Below are 19,478 nucleotides of genomic sequence, written 5' to 3'. Positions count from 1 at the left end.
CCGTCAGTCCTGGGGGGATGGAAGAGCACCCCCCCTTTTTTTTTTTTAAACAGAGTCTGCAGAAAAAGCCTCCTACTCTCCGGGGTGAGCGAGGAGGGCAGTTTTACAAGTCTCACCCCCGGGCGATGGGAGATTTTGCTCCGCGAGAGTCAGCGAGGCACCGTGTCTGCCTCTCGGTGCCCCGGGCCGCGGCGGGCGGGGGTGCGGCGCGGGCCGCGCGGCGCGGGGGCCGGGCCGGCGAGGGGGCGGGGGCCCGAGCGGCCGGGCCGCGCTCCCCGCCGCTTTAAAAGATCCCACAATGCAGCGCTGGCGTCCCAGTTCCGTTACAATGTGTCTCCCGGCGCCGGCGAACCGGCGGGGCGCGGGCGGGGGCGCCGGGGAGCGGCGGCTGTAACCCGAGCGCCCGGCCGAGGGGGGCGCCCCCGCGCCGCCGCTCTCGCGGGCTCAGCCCGCGGCCCGGCGAAGGGGCGGAGCCGCCGGCCGCCCGGCCCGGCCCGGCCCCCAGCCCGGCCCCCCGCCCAGAGGCACCGGCCGCGGGAGCGAGCCGGCCGCCGAGTCCGCCGCCCGCGCTTGGGGCGCCGCGCCCGGCTGCTCGCCGATCCTCACCGGCCCGCCCGCTCGCGGCCATCTCCGCGGCGCTGGGAGCAGCTCCCGCCGGCGGCGCCGCGGCTGCCCGCGCGCTCGCACGCCCCGGCGCCCCCGCCCGGGGCGTCCGCGCTCACCTAGCGCCGGCCCGGAGGTGCGCAGAGAGGGCGCGCCGCGGAGCCGGGGCCTCCCGCCCGTGCGGGGCGCGCGGCCGGAGGAGCGCCGGGGCGCGAGGCGCGCGGGGCTGCGCGGCCGGGCACCGGCGCTGGGCGGCCGCTGGGCTCCGGCCGCCGCCGCGTCCCCAGCGCCCCAGCCGGCCCCGCGGGGCGGCCTGCGGGGGCGGCGCAGTTGCGAAACTGAGTGAGTATTAACTTTACTGGGCGGCCGCGATCTCCGGGCAGCGTCCGGGGACCCCTCCCTCCTCCTCCCGGAGCCTTCGGGCTCTCCCTTCCCCGCCCCTCTCTCTGCACCTCGGGTTTCCTCGCCCGATCAGCTCCAGCCCCGCCGCCGCCGCGAGCTCCGGCTTCCTCCGGTTCACCTTTTGCCTGCTGTCTCCCGCTTTGCGCCTTCTCCCCGCCGCAGACCCGCGCCTTGACCAAGACAACGAGCTTGTTCCCAGCCTCTCTGTTTCCTCCCAGTGTCCTTGGCCGGGGAGTTTAGAGGCCACTTTTGTTGGGAAGGGAAACGTATGTCTGGCTTCTTTAATATTTTTATCTCTGAATGGAAATCGGATGCTCGCTTGCCCAGCGTCGGCTTGGTGAAAGCTTATTTCTTTCCTCTGAAACGGTGATTGGTTTATACACGCTTTTAAATGTTGTTTGAACGATTAACCATCCTCTGTTCCTATTCCCACTTGCCGCCAACCGGTCTGGGGAGGGGAGTCCAGATGAGGGGACTTTCAAAGTAATTCCGTTTTTCAACTAGAAACTTTGAGAGGATTCGTCGCGGAAAGCTTAGTAAGATTGAACCTGAAGGGACGTGAGCTTTGAATGTGCGGTCCACGGGTGGCACAGTGTCTTACAACCAGAGTACCTGGACTCTGATCGACTGTTGCGTTGTTATTTTAGCATCCTAGAGCCGCCTGGGGTTGCTAGACCACTACTTTCTCAGCATCAAACGGCATCTTGAGCAGTGCAAGCGTCGGATGTAATTGTCCACTGATCTTTAGGCATTCAGAGGGGAAGTAGATGCAGGGCACGTTTCATAGCTGACTTAAACCCGTCAGGTTAGCGCAGTCAATACATGGAAGCATTGCATTTTTTTTTTTAATCCTCCAGCCTGGTGACAGCGAGGACGAACATTTATGGGTTTTCCAGTATAATGTGGCTCAGCGGTTCTTCGATAGATCTGTTTTGTCCGCAGGAAACCCCTTTAAATATGTATAGATCTCTAATTTTGTGTCGGTTGGATTAACCACCCATTCTGGTAGGAGGCCCCAGGTAGTCTTTTATTTTTGGTTTTTACTTTCATGTCTGGGGCTGCCAGGAGTTGGCAGTCATGTTGTGAAGGAACAGAAAAATGGGAAGCTTTCTTGGGGGATTTTCAGCATCCCATCCTTTGCCTGGGCGAGGCAGCAATGAATCCCAACTAGCCCTCTGCGGGGAAGTGCTGAATGGACCCAGGAATCAGGAGGCAGGACAGAGAAGAGCTCTGTAGTTTTGGAGGGTGGTCTATGTGAGATGTTATCTTCTCTCCGGCATATTAATTGGACTTTTAATCCTGTTTATCCCCATGGGGAACTGTCCCCAAACCATAAACATTAGGTGTGACCATCCCCCACTTAAAGAAGACCAAATGTGATTTGATGGCCGTTCTTTTGAAGGATCAGACCCAACAAAAATAAAATTTGTAATATAGATGGTAAAAACCTTCCAAAAATCATCTCTTCCTCATTTTCTCCTTTTAAGAGTCTCAAACTGGTGCTTTCAATAAGAGACACAGTTGGCAGTAATGCTTTGAATTCTTTCCAGGCTCGTTGATGATGCCTAATTTGGGGGCTTCAGTAGCTAAGGGGGACATCCGAGAGGGAGGAAATCATGAGACTGCAGAGAGGAAAGGCATTTCAGTTTGCTGAATTGTCAGCGTGCTGCAGGGAAAAGCGGTTAAAAAGAAGGGGAAATGTTTAGACTGCTTTTAGGGTGCATGTTTCCCGAATTTGGCATTTGGTTGAGATATTTGGGAATTGCAGATTTTAGACTATAAGGTTGTGGTATCATTTCTTTTTGCCTAAAATTTTATTTGTATTAAGGTTTCGATTTTTTCATGTGAATCTCAGTGCTTGGCCTTTGTAGCCTCTGTACTGGGTGGCTTGTGTTAATTTTTGACTTGAATGCTTTGGCCATTTTGAGCTGTGATAAGGGTTTGAGAGTTTCTTACTCATTAATTGGTCTATCTTATGTTGATATAGGTAATGACTTGAAAGTAAAAATATTGTTCGTCATTGAATATTACTGCCCTTTTCATTATGGTTGATTCCTGGAATAACGACTTTGCTTGTTTATTGTACGGCATTAAGGTCCCAGATATCTTGCTAGTGTTTAAAACATTGCAGAAATCTTTGCACATAGAAATGGAGCAGGGATGAGAGTGAGACAGGAGACCATTGTGCAGCATAACTCTGAGGATATGGATTTTAAAACTAACGTATCACCTGTTTACTTTCCTTGAATGCTAGCTTGCTCCAACCCTAAATAGATTTCAAAATTCAGAGTGCAGAGGTAGTTTCCAAGAGCTCCCTATAGTGGAAAGAATGCTTATCCCATAGCCAGCCAGCCAGACTCAGGTGGTAAGTGTAACTTTGTTACTCCAGCTGAGTGAGCTTGGCCGAGCTGCTTCCACATCTCTGAGCTACAGTTTGCTTTCTGTAAAATGGGGATGTTAGTAAAAATGATGCCTGACACATCTTAGCCAATAAATGGCATCTGCAACTTCTCAAAAACCAAGCTCGGGATTACTCCACTTTTCAGACTGTTCCTCCTCTTTTTTTCATCTCATCTACCTAATGAGTGGCTCAGGCTGGAGTCATCGTCTGCTCGGTCTTCTGTTCTGTCACCCCCACCTAGCCAGTTTGTCACAAAGTCCTGTCTACTTTCTCTGGCATAATCTCTTTGAAACCTGATTTTCAGTCTCCACTGGGCTCCCATCTTAGTTCAAGGCACCATCCTCCTTCCCTACTGCAGAGACCTGCCGCTCACGCTCTGCCCTCCTTCTAGCCCTTCTTGCCACCAGCAGCCAGAAAGGGAAAAAAGTCGCTTGCTGTTTAAAGTCTTCAGAGCTCTTCTTCTTGGGATAAAATATAAAATCAATAAGGTCCTGTGTGGTTTGGCAGCATCCCTCATCATCATCTCTGGTCAACCACAGGATCCAACTCTACAGCCAGCTCAGCTGGGGCTACTGCTGGTGGTCTGTTTCAGGATCACCCCCTCGAGGGATTTCTCATCCTCTTTGCTGGTTCTGATATCCACTATAAAGGTCTTCTCTGAGAAGGCCACTCTTAAAGTCATGCAACTTAGAACCCCTTTATTGTCTCCCTCATAGAGTTAGCTCTTCCTTCTTAATGCTTACCACAATTTATAATTGTTATTTGTCTCATGTTTCTCTCATGCCTTTGAGAGCAGAAATAATGCCTGGTTTATTCACTAGTCTATAGATACCAGTGCTTCTTGTGTGTGTAGTAAATGCTTAATAAATATTATTGAAATGAATAAGATAGTAATACAAGTTGTGATTTGTATATTGATTGCCTTCTTTATCACTGTTAAACCTACTTCTCCTAACACAAAAGCCAGGCTTGGTTATATCCTACATTCCTTCTTTGCTGGTTTTATGTATACCATGAAATAACCTTTGCACATATCAGGTAAAATGAATACATTGAGGCTCTGTGGAAAATTCATAAATAAACTGAGACACCTTTTAATTAGTGTTACTCTTGTGATTTTCTGTAGATAATCCTTTTTTCTAAGTACATCATTAAAGGGATTAGTTTTTTTTTCTTTCAGTAATCCTGTACTGATGAAAAAAAACTTACCATGTCATATTACTTTGCATGTCATGTGACAACATGTTAGTCAGCAGCTGTGGATTATACGGTGATCGAATTCAAAGGAAGGAAAGACATATTTGTAGAAAAAGGAGAGTTATAGAGCTGAAGATGGCCAATACTGTCCAGCTGTTGCTGTAACTTATTTAAATAACTAGGTATCGCTTGGCCATTTAGTTAAGGTAGAGAGGTAGTTGCTTAAAAATGGGAGCCACCGAGAGGTATGGAAGTTCTTTTTCCCCTCTCTCTAAAGCATTCCTTATTCTAGCCAAAAAAGTCTCATGACTTTCCAAGGCCAAGGAAAGGCTTAAAGCTTTGAGTGTTTTTGTCATGTGGTTGCTCTTTACAAAATATTCACTTGATGCACTATGACTCTGAAGTATTTATGTCTTTATTAATGTTTCTGGCCTCTGCTTCTTGCATAATCACTCACATGTTCTTTTGCCTTTGGTTTTTTAGGACTTTGATTTCTTTTTCAAACTTACCCCTCACACTCTCAGCGTGTAGTAATTCCAGTTCTTTCCCAATTTTGTATCTGGTAGGCCACCAAGTGTACAGGACCTTAGGAGTTGATTGTAGGATTTATTTCTTTGCACTCAACCTCTAGTTTCCCCCCCAATGGTCTGTGTCTTTGTGGTCTGGACCCTGAGTTTTTGCCACCTGAAAGCTGGATGCCCTCAGGTTGGGAGAGTAGAAGAAAGGAGATTAAAGCATTTTGAGCCTCCTGTTATGTGCCAAGCTCTGGGTTAGGTGCTCTTACAGAAGAGAAGTGGGTAGGTTACCTGGTTAACATCATGAAAAGATAGCTTCAGTTTTTCATGCATGGGCTTTACTCGAGAAGATTGTTCTTGTCGTTCCCTCATTTTCCCATCTTTTGTTTTCTAGTCAGGAAGGCATGACAAGTAGAAATGCCCTCTCTAGCCAGACCCTTTTCCTCACCTTGATGCTTATTTAGAACTGCTTTTCCTTGTATAAAAGTCCTGGGAGTGGGACTGAAGAGGGGTGCATGGTGTGACATGCCTTTGTGGGAAGGCTGTGTGCCCCAGGATACTCGCTCACTGTGTGTGTGTTATGTGCACACACTCAGTCATGTCTGACTCTTTGCGACCCCATGGATTGGTAGCCTGCCAGGCTTCTCTGTCCATGAGATTTTTTCAGGCAAGAATACCAGAGTGGGTTGCCATTCCCTTCCTCAGGGGATCTTCCTGACCCAGGGATTGAACCTGCGAATCCTGCATTAGTGGAGGGTTCTTTACTATTCGCACCACCTGACCTCCAGCCACCCTGTGCTGAAAAAGAAAGTTACTGTTGAAGCCCCTGTGTATACATGTTTACTGGCTATTCTGCATGACCTTGGAGCCCAGAAACTTTTTTTCTGGGCACTAAAATCACTGCAGATGGTGATTGCAGCCATGAAATTAAAAGACGCTTACTCCTTGGAAGGAAAGTTATGACCAATCTAGACAGCATATTAAAAAGCAGAGACATTACTTTGCCAGCAAAGGTCAATCTAGTCAAGGCTATGGTTTTTCCAATGGTCATGTATGGATGTGAGAGCTGGACTATATAAAGAAAGCTGAGTGCCGAAGAATTGATGCTTTTGAATTGTGGTGCTGGAGAAGACTCTTGAGAGTCCCTTGGACTGCAAAGAGATCCAACCAGTCCATCCTAAAGGAGATCAATCCTGGGTGTTCTTTGGAAGGACTGATGTTGAAGCTGAAACTCCAATACTTTGGCCACCTGATGCGAAGAGCTGACTCATTGGAAAAGACCCTGATGCTGGGAATGATTGAGGGGAGGAGAAGAAGGGGATGACAGAGGATGAGCTGGTTGGATGGTATCACTGACTCGAAGGACATGGGTTTGGGTGCACTCCGGGAGTTGGTGATGGACGGGAGGCCTGGCATGCTACGGTTCATGGGGTCACTAAGTCGGACACAACTGAGCTACTGAACTGAACTGCATGACCTTGAAGTTTCTGAAAGTGTTTTAGCACCAATAGCATTTATTACCTATTTATTTCACAGCCTTGCTATAGGATTTGGAACTCTTAATTTTGGCAATTTTATTTTTTTTGGTCACATTCAGATATATCACAGATCTCACTACATTTAACTCCGGTGCTGTCCAAGTTTTATGCATGAAGAAAGGCATTTTCTCATTCAGAAATATATGTTTTATTCTTTGTTTCGATAAGAAATCAGATAAAAATACAGGTTTTAACAAGAGAGTTGTGATAGTTTTCCACGAGGTTTTATTCATGTGGGCAATATATTTTGTCACTCTCCTTTACTGTCATTGGCTTCTGAGTGCTAAATCATGTTCATCTTTTACTAATAGAAATTTTCGTATTGGAAAATCGAAAATAAGGTTACGTTATTCTTCTAGATATAACTTGATACATTGAAAAAGTTAGGGGAACTTCCCTGATGGGCGTGGTTCATGCACCTTCCAATAAATAAGGGTTTGATCCGTGGTCGGGGAACTAAGTAAGATGCCATAGCGCAGCTCCTCGTGTCATATTCTACCGAGTAATGACATACGATGCATATTGGAAAGAGTACCACTTCAGTTAAAAGCCAGGCTGGACCTGGGTATTCTTAGAAAAGTTACAATACTGGTCCAGCCTCATGTCTCCCAGTCTTTAAATGGGGCTACTGATTTGTCACTCAGGGCTGGTTTGGAATAAAAGAGATGTCTGTGTGTATGTGGGAATGAAAGTATGTGAAGTGTCTCAGTGAGGAGTTGGCACCTTTCCCCTCACCCAGCTCTACTGAACTCTGTCTGAACTGGAGGCCTGGACGGGCCTCAGGGCTCTTTGGAGAGGCCTAGTTCTAAGTCCTCTGCAGCCTTTCCAGACCGATGGTCAGGGAGCACCTGAATTAGAACACTGTCATTGTCAATCATCCAGGGTGGGAGGAGAAAGTTTGCTAGTTGACCTGGGTGGTCCTCCCCACCCCCACAGTCTGGAGGCAGCCATCCCCACAGCCTTCTCCACTGGTAACCCTTCCACTCATTGAATCTCTTCTTCTTTTCTTTCTTTTTTTAATATTTATTTATTGGCTGTGCCAGATCTTAGTTGTGGCATGTGGAATCTAGTTCCCTGACCTGGGATTGAACCCCAGCCCCTGTATTGGGAGCGCAGAGTCTTAGCCCCTGGACCACCAGGGAGGTCCCTCATTAAATTTCTATCTCACTTTTCCTTAGCTTCTTATGCTTAGCCTAGAAAAGAACAGGCCCAGGTCTTTCTTGACTTTCCTGCTCCTTCTGTCTCCTTTCACAGCCGACTTCTCACAGGAGTTGTCTGTGCTTACTACTTCTGCTACATTACCTGCCAACGCACTCTCCAAAGGTGCCATTTCTTAGAAACATTTTTTTTTTTTTTGCCACAGGCACCAATATCCTAGTTGCCAGAATCAGTGGGAACTTTTCAATATGAAAACCCCAATATGACCAAAGCTCTCTGTAGCATGTTTATACTATTGAACTCTCTCTCTTTGCTTCGAAACGTCTCCTTGGCTTCCTTGTCTCCACTCTTTCTTTGTTCATGCCTTTCCACGTGTGGGGCTGCAGCAGAGCACAAAGCACACAGACTCCTGTTCTCATGAAGAGTGTACCAGGTGGGAGTTAGATAATCAATGAATGAGTAATTGTACACTCATTTTACAATGATAAATGTTTTGGAGGAAAAAATACAGGAGGGTGGAAGAACTGAGAATACTAGGGTGGGAGCAGAGATGTAATCTGGTATTGGATGGGCAGGAAGTCCTCACTGAGGAGAGCACATTTGAGTAGAGAGTAGTGAAGTGAAGGTGCCAACCCTCTCGCTGTCTGGAGGAAGACACTCTCCGGGTTGAGGGAACAGTGAGTGCAGAGACCCTGGAGCAGGCACATATGGGGTGTGCCCATCAGAGTAGCCAGACCAGTTGTAGGAGATGAAGGAAAAGAGGTAGTGGGGACCCCTGTACTAGGGCTTTATTGGCTGTAACATGGAGTTTGGTTTTTTCTCTTGGGTGAGAAGACAGTTGAGGGTCTTGAACAGAGGAATGAATGAATTGGAGAGTAACATGGAGTAGTCAGCAGGAGCATGAACTCTGGGGCTGGCTGGCTGGGTTGAAATCCCAGCCCTGCCCATACTGGCTCTGTGCCCTTGGAGTAGTCTGGTAACTTCTGCGCCTCATTAGTAGAGTTGGATTAGGAATGATACCTATCTCCCAGTGTTCTGAGTATTCAGTGACTTAATGCTTATAAAGAACAGAGCATGGCACATCGTAAACATTGTAAAGGGTTAGTTGCTCAGTCGTGTCCGACTCTTTGTGACCCCATGGATTGTATCCTCTGTCCTTGGGTTTCTCCAGACAAGAATACTGGTGTAGGTAGCCATTCCCTTCTCCAGGGCATCGTCCCAACCCAGGAATTGAACCCCCAGGTCTCTTGTATTGCAGGCAGATTCTTTACCATCTGAGTCACCAGGGAAGCCCCAAACATTACAAAAGTACTTGTTAAATAAAATAGTAATATTGAAAAGGTTCATTTTGCTGTCATGTAAAAAGGGCTTGTCAAGGGAAATTAAGAACAGAAGCAGGACACAACTAGAGAGTCCGTAAACTATAACAAAAGATCCCACACAGCCAAATAAATGAGTAGATAAATATTCTTTTAAAAAAAAATAGAAGTGGGAAGCCAAAATGTGGAAACAGCCTAAGTGCTCATCAGTGGATGAATGGACAAAGGAAATGTGGTGTCCATATACAGTGAAATATTATTCTGCCAGGAAAAAGGAGAATCCATCATTTGCCACAACATGGATGGACCTTGAGGACATTATGCTAAGTGAAATAAGTTAGAGTGAGACAAATACTATATGATCTCTATCTCACTTACATGTGCAGTCTTTTACAATTGCACAAATAAGGGGTGGGAATGGGGGGGCATGAAATGGGTGAAGGGGGTCACATGGTACAAACTTAGAGTTGTAAGTCCTGAGGGAAGTCATATCCAGCATGGTGACTTAATAAAAAGGAGAAAAAAGGAGTGCAAGCAGGAAAAGCAGTGCGGAAATGACTGCAGTAATTCACACAAGGGATGGAGTAGTAAGGTGCTAGTGGTGTAAATGGGGAGAAGGGTCACACAGTGGTGTGTTTGGAAATGGGGTTGACCTGTTGGCTGGAGGGAAGGGTGAGATCTGTTTTTCCTTCCATCTCTGATCTTTCAGACTAAACATTCTTTGCTTTTTCCTCTCCTTTTTGACCAGAAGCTCCCAAACACGGGTACCATTTGGAGATACATGGGGCATCTTTTGGTTGTCACAGAGTCCAGGTTACAGGTATATCCGATGTGTAGTGGGCAGAACCTGGGCCACGTGGTGAAGACATGTCCCTTGTATTTTGTTAGTAGCCTCCTGGTTGAGAAAGGCTGCTTGGGACCTCCTTCCTACCTTCCCTCCCTGCTCCCCACACCTATGATTTCTTAAACTCAAGTTCTGTGTGGACAGCAGGGGGCCTCTGAGCCACCTGGAATATTTTTTTCAAAATGCTGTTTGTTTCTGTACTGTGACTTGCAGACTCCTCTCCACAAAACACACAGCAGTCCCTCGGGATCAGCATGCTGCTTGACCTCTTTCTTGATGCTTGACCTGGGTTTGTGGCACCATCATCCACCTTGTTCCTAATCTTGCCTTTCCTGTACCGCCTCACCTTGACTAATTCGTCTAGTCCTGATGCACCTTTCTGGATAGCTCAGGAAATCATTTCCATTTCTCCATCATTCACTACCCTAATTTAGCATCTCTCATTTGGACTGCTGCCACGTCACTGGTCTCCCTGCCTGAGACCCATTTTCTGCATATCACCAGAGCTTTTAGATACATGGATTTCACTGACTTGCTAAAAACTCCACTCTGTCACTGCCTGCAGGCTTGAGTTCAGACTCTTGCAGCCCACAGGACCTGTGAAGTTCGCCACTGGTCTCCCACCCTGTGGCTGCCCTACCTCCCAACTTGGCTGCCCTCCAGCTTTCCCCTGTCATCTGGACGAGCCAGGCTCTAGCAGAACTGAATTAACACGCTGTTTCATGCATTGATGCCGAAACATCTAAACGTGCTATTTGATCACATGAAAAAAATGGTTCAACCTTTCCCTTCCGTACCAAAATACCCTTCAACCTGGCTAACCTCTGTTCCTGAAGGAGGTGCTTACTCTCTCAGGAGTCTGTCTTGCCTTCCTTCTCTACCACATGCATGTATATTTTTCTCCTTCCTTTGCATTGTAGTTTCAGAGGCTCTCTACTTCAAACAGCTGAGCTTCTGAGGGGCTGTTCTTAAGCTCATTTGTTCACAGGTTCAAAGTGACTAAGAAGACTCTAAGCTTGCAGTCTCCTGATCCGGTTCAAGGAGTGTAAGTTGGCTCTTTGAAGCTTTATAGCCCGCTCTGCCCTTGCTGCTGATGTTCTGTGTGGCATCTCTTTCTGAAGTAGAGCGGCTTTATCCATATTAAAAATTTCTTGAGGCAGTTGGCTCCTCCATGGTCTCTTTGGAGCCCTGGGGAGCCCTTTTGTAACCCTTGGAGTCCAGGGTCACTCATCACCTCCTGATTTGCAAGAGCCTCAGTGGGCTCAGCCCTGTGTGCTCAGCCTTTCTGTTGTAGAACAATTTCCTGGCCTTCTGAACTAACATTGGTTCTGATCATCCTGTTGTGTTCAGGATGGAGAAGCTTCTGAAGTTCTTTGGTTAATTATGACTGCTAGGTTATAATAGGTGTAAGTTAACTTTTTTCACCCTCGCCCTATTCATCCTTTGCTCTTCAGGCTTCTTCCCATTCTTCATTCCATAGGCAAAAGGGGAAAAAATATTTTTACCCTACTCAGCTATTTTTATTAGCTCTCCTTTTGTGTTTGTTGTATTTGCGTCTGTTTTTTATTAGCACTTTATATGTGTTGTACTTTTTACATTATCAGATATGATGGGGTTAATAGTATTTGTAAAATTATTTAAAGTGTATTTTAAAGACAGCAAACATCTTTGTTCACAGACGACAGACATGAAGGCACCCACCCAGGCCAAGTCTTCAGAGCTTGGCTCTGGGGCTGGTGTTTGTTCCCATCTGTACAGTTGTGATTTGAAAGCTCAGGAGGAGTTGGGGTTTGTTTCATGTTACCTTTCCTACTAGACTCCAGTTTCCTGAATGTAAGGTCTGTATTTATGTAATGCTCCACCAACTGTAAACTTTGGGAGGAACTTGTTTGATTCTCATTAGATCCTTAGGACTTGGATCAACACACTAACAACTAACAACTGCACTGTTAGTTGTTGGATGAATTCTGGCTAACATTTATCCCCTCAAGAAGGAACCGTGCTAAACTGCCTCTTAAGTATTTAGCTGTGCAGACTAAACGAAGAGTTGGAATATAGCTGACTGAATCATTCATTTTACATGGATGATTCAGATGATAACTGAAGTCTAGGTTTGTAGGAATGAAGGTTTTCTTTGGCTTCTGGAAACACTTCAGCAAATAGTAAGCACTTACTGTGTTCAGAAGGAAGGTTCTGTGGAGGTTGCAAGGAAGGGTAATGTGAGCTTGTAGTTTGGGGAAGCTTATTATGAACAATGCGGGTGTGGTAAGTGATTCCGTGTGGCAGAATCTGCTGTAAGATAAATATTAAAAGTATATGAAGGAGAGCAGGAGAGTGCCTAAATGACTGAAAGGGTAAAGGTGTTCACTGCAGCGGTATCTATGATGATAGACACTGGAAGCATCTCCATGGTTGATAGCAGGGCACTGATACAGGCACCGGAGAGACTGTCACACAGCCATTAAACGTGTTTATGAAGCATTTATAGCAATTGGGGTAAGTGCATATGCTTTTTGTTACTGAAATGACAGAATATAAAGTTTTATATACAGGGTGATCATAATTTAACAATGGAAAAAGAAACACCAGGAAGAAAACACCAAAATAGAAACATGTTGTCTGACTTCAAGTATATTATATGTGTGTGTGTATGTTTGTACATGTAGTTGTGTATGCATATGCATGCATATCCTAAATTAAGCTTCATTGAATGTTCACACATGAACATACTCATGCAACAAGTGCCCAGATGAAGAAATAGGATGTTACCCTCATTCCCACAAACCCCCGTGTGCTCCTGACCTCTAATGGCATTCTGCAGTTCTGAGTATTTTTTGTTCCTTGTATAAATGGAATCGGGCAACGTATACTCTTTAATGTCTGGTTTCTCACACTCAACATTGTGTGATTCATCCACATTGTGTATGATTGGAGATTGTTTATTTTTACTATTAGGGATGACTGTTTAAAATGATTTATTTATTTATTTTTGGTTTTGCTGGTCTTCATTGTTGCGTGTGGGCTTTCAGTAGTGGCAGAGAACAGGGCCTACTTCTCTTGTTGCGGAGCACAGGCTCTGGTGCCTGGGCTTTCAGTAACTTCCGCTTGCAGGCTTTAGAGCTCAGGCTCAGTAGTTGCTCCACAGCATGGGGGATCTTCCCGGCTCAAGGATCAATCCCGTGTCCCCTGCATTAGCAGGCAGATTCTTACCCACGGTTCCACCAGGGAAGTCCTTTATGGATGACTTTTAATCTTACGCTTTCATCTTTTTTCTGTGTTTTCCAGAATTTTCTATAATGAGCATGTATCTTACAATCAGAAAAAGCATTTTTTTTTTAAAGAGCAAAGGCAATTTATTTGTAAAGTGCGTGTGTAGACTCGGTTGGTCAATTAGATTAAACCACGGGACGTGTGAAGGAGAGTTGAGAATGTAGGTTGAGGCTGTCCTGAAACGTGGTACAGTACAGTGTGAACTCAGCGTTAGGAGACCCAGATTCTGTTTTGTCATTTAGTGATCATGGGACTGTGGACACATCCTTGAATTCCCTAATTCCTTTAACCCTCAGTTTGCTCATCTATCAGTCATCTGGGTGTGATGATCTCTTCCTTAGAAACCTGGCATGAGGATTAATTGAGATAACAATGATAAGTCTGTGAAGTGGTCTGCCAGATGGTGAGGTCCTTCATTTAAAATTTGGAGTTAGCCACAGTACTTTGTGCACCCAGTGCAGGGAGCCCAGTTTCAATCCCTGGTCAGGGAATTGGATCCCACTTGCCACAGAAAAAGATTCTGCATGCCACAACTAAGACTCCGTGCAGCCCAATAAACAAATAAACATTAAAATAAATGGATAAAATTTGGAGTTAGCAAGGGCAGGTGCTCAGGCAGGGAACTCCTGTCCAGTTGCCATTCGTTTTCTCTATGAAGTGAGGTGGGGGTTATTCGCAAGTGAAAGTACATAGCTTTGAGGTGGGGGTCTGAGCACAGCAGAGAAGCTTTGGGGTGGGCAGTGCATGTCCTCAGTGAGCTGGGGATTCCAGGGAAAATGGAGAGTTCAGCCCTGTTGAGGGCCCAGCTATGGTGGGAGCATAAATGTGCAGCAGTGTATGAGTTTTTCTTCTAGAAGCTGCATTTATATGTTTTACTTGGGCTAATATTCAGCCAGTTCTTTCCTATCATACAAGTGGAGGAGGTAGAAAAGGGAAGGAGGGAGAAAGCCCACCTGACACATAAGAAGGGCATGACCAATCCACAAAGAGAGCACTTTCTGATTATAATGTGAATCCCATAAAGTCCATGGTGATTTGGACTTCACTTTATCTTTCTCCATGGTATTTACATTTAAAGGGAAGGCTAAGATTTTAGTTTTGCCCACAACACAGGCAGGGAACTTCTATTAATGTAGGTGTGCCTTAGGAATATTGCGGGTTTAGTTCCAGACCACTGCAGTAAAACAAAGTCATATGAATTTTTTGGTTTTCCAGTGCATTTAAGGTTGTGTTTACACTATACCATAGTCTATTAAGTATGCAATAGCATATGTCTAAAATGACAAATGTACATATTTTTAAAATATTTTATTGCTAAAAAAAAATGTTAAGTATCATATGCACCCTCAACAAGTCATATCTTTTTGCTAGTGGAGGGTCTTACTTCATTGTTGATGGCTGCTGACTGATCAGTGTGATGATTATTGAGGTTAAGGTAGCTGTGGCAATTTCTTAAAATAAGACAACAGTGGAGTTTGCTTCATTCATTGACTGTTCCTTTCACAAATGAATTTTCTGTAACATGCAGTGCTGTTTGTTAGCATTTTACCCACAGCAGAGCTTCTTTCAAAATTGGGGTCATTCCTCTCAAACCCTGCCACTGCTTTGTCAACTAAGTTGATATACTAATCTAAATCCTTTGTTGTCATTTCAACAGCCTTCACCAGAAATAGATTGAGATTTAAGTTCAAGAAGCCACTTTCTTTGCTTGTCCTTAAGAAGCAACTCCTCACCCATTCAAGTTTGGTCATAAGATTGCAACAATTCAGTTATATCTTTGGGCTCCACTTCTAATTTTAGTTCTCTTGCTGTTTCTACCACATCTGCAGTTATTTCCTCCACTGGAATTTTGAATCTCTCAGTCATTTATGAGGATTGGAACCAACTGCTTCCAGACTCCTGTTTTGAATGGATGTTTTGACCTCTTCCCATGAATCATGAATGTTCATAATGGCATCCAGAATTGTGATTCCTTTCCAGAAGGTTTTCAGTTTATTTTTCCCAGGTTCATCAGAGGAATCACTCCCTGTGGGTGCCATAGCCATATGAAATGTATTTCTTAAATCATAGGACTTGAAAACCAAAATTAGCCCTTGATCCATGGGCTGAAGAATGGATGTTGTGTTAGCAGTCTTGAAAACAACATTAATCTCATTACACATCTTCATCAGAGCTTTTAGGTGACCATGTGCACTATCAGTGAATAGTAATAATTTTAAAGTTATCTTTTTTTCCCCCCTGAGCTCAAGAATAGGCTGAAAATATTTAACAGACCATGTTGTAAACAGATGTGCTATCATCTGGGCTTTGTTGTTCCCTTTATAGAGCACTGGCAGAGTGGATTTAGTGTTAATTCTGGAGGGTCCTAGGGTTTTCACAACACTGAAGAGCAGTGGCTTCAGTATAAAGCCACCAGCCGCGTTCAGTTCAGTTCAGTTCAGTCGCTCAGTCGTGTCCGACTCTTTGCGACCCCATGAATCACAGCACACCAGGCCTCCCTGTCCATCACCAACTCCCGGAGTTCACTCAAACTCATGTCCATCGAGTCGGTGATGCCATCCAGCCATCTCATTCTCTGTTGTCCCCGTCTCCTCCCACCCCCAGTCCTTCCTAGCATCAGACTCTTTTCCAGTGAGTCAACTCGACGCATGAGGTGGCCAAAGTATTGGAGTTTCAGCTTTAGCATCAGTCCTTCCAATGAATACCCAGGACTGATCTCCTTTAGAATGGACTGGTTGGATCTCCTTGCGGTCCAAGGGACTCTCAAGAGTCTTCTCCAGCACCACATTAGCCCCTAACAAAACAGTCAGCTTGTCCTTCAAAGCTCTGAAGCCAGGCATTGACTTCTCCTCTCTAGCTATGAAATTCTAGGTGGTATCTTTTTCTAACAGAAGGCTGCTTCATCCACACTGAAAATCTGTTGTTTAGTGTACTCACTTTCATGAATTATCTGAGCTAGATCTTCTGGATTACTTCTGCAGCTTCTACATCAGCGCTTGCTGTTTCAGCTTGTACTGTCATGTTACAGAGACACCTTCTTCCCTTAAGCCTCGTGAACCAACCTCAGCTAGCTTCAAACTTTTCTTCTGCAGATTCCTCACCTCTCTCAGTCTTCACTGTATTGAAGAGAGTGAGGGCCTTGACCTGGCATAGGTTTTGACTTAAGGGAGTGTTGTGGCTGATTTGATCTTCTAAGTAGACTGTTAAGTTCATATCAGCAATAAGGCTGTTTCACTTTCTTATTTCTCTGTTCACTGGAGTAGCACTTTTAATTTCGTTCAAGAACTTTTCTTTTGCATTCACAACTTGGCTTACTCTTTGGCCTGCCTCTGCTTTCAGCATGCCTTCTTTACTGAGCTTAATCATTTCTAGCTTTGGATTTAAAGTGAGAGACATGCAGTTCTTTCTTTCTTACAAACACTTCAGGGCCACTGTATAGTTATTAACTGGCTTAATTTTAATATTGTTTTGTCTCAGGAAATAGGGAGGGCCAAGGAGAGAGAGGAAGAGGGCATGGCAGCCCACCCCAGTATTCTTGCCTGGAGAATCCCCATTGACAGAGGAGCCTGGAGGGCTACAGTCCATAGGGTCACACAAAATCGACACGACTGAGCAACTTAGCACATGCTCAAGGAGAGAGAGAAAAACAGGGAAAAGGCCAGTGGGTGGAGCAGTCAGAACACACACATTTAGGGATTAAGTTCTAAGAGCAGGGTTCATGGTGCCACAAATAATTACAGTAGTAACATCAGAGATCACTAATCACAGATCACTGTGGCAAGTATAATAGTGAAAATGTTTGAAATATTGTGAAAAATACATTAAAATAACATAGAAACAATGCTGTGGGAAATGCTGTTGGAAAAATGGTGCCCATAGGCTTACTCAACGCAGGATTGCCCCATGCCTTCAATTTGTGAAAAATGTACTATCTCTGTAGCTCAGTGAAGTGAAGGGCAATAAGATGAAGTGTGCCCGTATTATGTTTTCTAGCTCCGAGAGTCCTCAAATTACTAGAAATTTTAATTATTTGAGATCTTTTCAAATAGAATAGGGCTTCAAGGGCCAGCCTGGAACCCTATTCACGGGTAGTATTGTTTCTGTGGGCACGTGCTAAGTCACTTCAGTAATTTATCCGATTCTTTGCGACACTATGAACAGCTCGCCAGGCTCCTCTGTCCATGGGATTCTCCAGCAAGAATACTGAAGTGGGTTGCCATGCCCTCCTTTAGGGGATCTTACGACCCAGGGATGGAACCTGCATCTCTGACATCTCCTGCATTGTCAGGCGGGTTCTTTACCATTAGCACCACCTGGGATCTCTATGGGAGTGATACTTGGGTCTGGTAAAAACTGCTGGGAATGCAATCTAGCTTGTCAGCCTCTTCCAAGGAAAGCAGTGGCTGAGCAGCTCACCCTGAACCCGTTGTAGAGCTTAGGGGTGTGTGTGTGTCTGTGTCTATGTGCGTGTGTGTGTCTGTGTGTGTACGTGCGTGCATACGCACACACACACTCAGTCACTCAGTTCTGTCTGACTGTTTGCGACCCTACAGTCTGCCAGGCTTCTCTGTCCATGGGATTTCCCAGGCAAGAATAATGGAGTGGGCTGCCATTTCCTTCTCCAGGGCATCTTCCCGACCCAGGGATCAAACCCAGATCTCCCATTTTGGCAGGCATTTCTTTGCCACTGCCCCACCTAGTAAACATGGAAGATTAGCTATTTGTAGGTAAATGAGGTTTAGTTCCATTCAGTTTAGTCACTCATTCGTGTCCAACTCTTTGCGACCCCATGGACTGCAGCACACCAGGCCTCCCTGTCCATCACCAACTCCCAGAGTCCACCCAAACTCATGTCCATTGAGTCGGTGATGCCATCCAGCCATCTCATCCTCTGTCGGCCCCTCCTTCTCCTGCCTTCAATCTTTCCCTGCATCAGGGTCTTTTCCAATGAGTCAGTTCTTCACATCAGGTGGCCAAAGTATTGGAGTTTCAGCTTCAGCATCAGTCCTTACAATGAATATAAACAAGGTTGGTAGTTTGTAAAGCACCTTTACTCATTGTTGATCCCTTCAGACAGCATCTGTTGAGGGCCTGTGGGCTGGATATGCAAAAGTGAAAAAGAACCAGTCTTATCTGTGAGCTCCTTTTTATCTGGGCTGGGCCTTTGAAGAAGTCATTTTTGGAATGTGATAATGATCAAGTGGAGATGTAGGATCCTGGGGGAGGGGTTGGAAGTGAGTGCTGCTAGAAAGGTGGTCCTTAGTCTGTCTGAGGAAATCAGGGGGAGGTTTAAAAGGAAAGTTCACTCTCTGAGTGAACTGAGACTTGAGGATGAGAAGGCTTTTTCTCCCGTGTGTATTCCGTACAGATAAAATAGCAGGTACAAAGGTGCAGTGTGGGAGGGAGGACGTGGCCTGTTGGAGAACGCCAGCTAGTCCTGGTGTCACTAAGGTGAGATGGGCATCATGGAGTGGAGTGGGGCAGGAGTGGGGAAGGAGCTCAGCATCGGAGTCGTTGATCCTCCCCGGAGGAAAGGATGTCACCTTGTCCAGAAGTTTGTTTAGTTTTCTGTTGATGACAGTGTTGGCTATGAGAAACACAATTTTTCCAACTCTGTCCTGAATTAAGAGTTCTACCTCTTCAGATTTTACATTGGGAAATGTTGAGATTGTTTCAGAATTAGCCAGGATTCTGTGCCTTCCAGTTCAGTGTATTGCGGTCACCTTTTATTCAGCCGACATTCATGAAGCATACGTGAAGTCCAAGGAATTCTCTTTGCTGTGGATGGTAATACAGAGACAGGAAATGGCTTCTGCCTTTCAGGAAGCTCACAGTTAACAAAGCAGACTTGAACTTTCAAAAGCCTCCTTATGGAAATAAAGATAATAGCAAAAGCAAAGAAGAAGGGCTTGTTCCTTACAACCATGGAAAGCAGAGAAATCTGTTTAGAAGGCAGTTCACTCTGATCATGGACTGAAGGACCGAAAGAAATGTGACAGGTGGACAGTGGTGTGAAGGTGGCCCAGGGCTGGAAAAAGGAGCTCAGTGGAGGCCAGCCCAGGATCGTAGGTATGCAGAGTACCCTTGGGACGTAGCACAGTGTCTGGAGTCACTCAGTGTGGGGGTGTTGTTGGGAATAAAGAGAAACAAGGCTGAAAATGTGGCTGAGCCCTGACAGTGAGTATCTTACCTGCTGCACTAAGGGATTTGGACTTTATTTCAGGCTTTTAT

General features: G+C 45.6%; 1 protein-coding gene across 3 annotated transcripts in view; it reads left to right on the top strand.

Annotated features, from left to right (window-relative positions):
* The first annotated feature begins 822 nt into the window (after positions 1-822).
* RASSF8 (Ras association domain family member 8) overlaps positions 823-19,478 on the top strand; it is a 140,546-nt gene continuing 121,890 nt past the window's right edge. The window contains exon 1 of one of the 3 annotated variants that reach the window (XM_055395930.2): positions 823-945. The gene's annotated coding sequence lies outside the window, so the exon portion shown is untranslated. Of the gene's footprint in view, positions 946-1,059; positions 1,272-1,346; positions 1,372-19,478 lie in introns of those variants that run through there. The other 2 variants (XM_055395929.2, XM_055395928.2) reach the window with 2 other exon arrangements.

Source organism: Moschus berezovskii, chromosome 6, assembly GCF_049115385.1.
Source record: "Moschus berezovskii isolate FMDL1 chromosome 6, NW_MosBer_1.0, whole genome shotgun sequence".
Lineage (NCBI taxonomy): Eukaryota > Metazoa > Chordata > Mammalia > Artiodactyla > Moschidae > Moschus > Moschus berezovskii.
The sequence above is the reverse complement of the archived record's forward strand: the minus strand, read 5'-3'. Positions and strand labels throughout refer to the sequence as shown.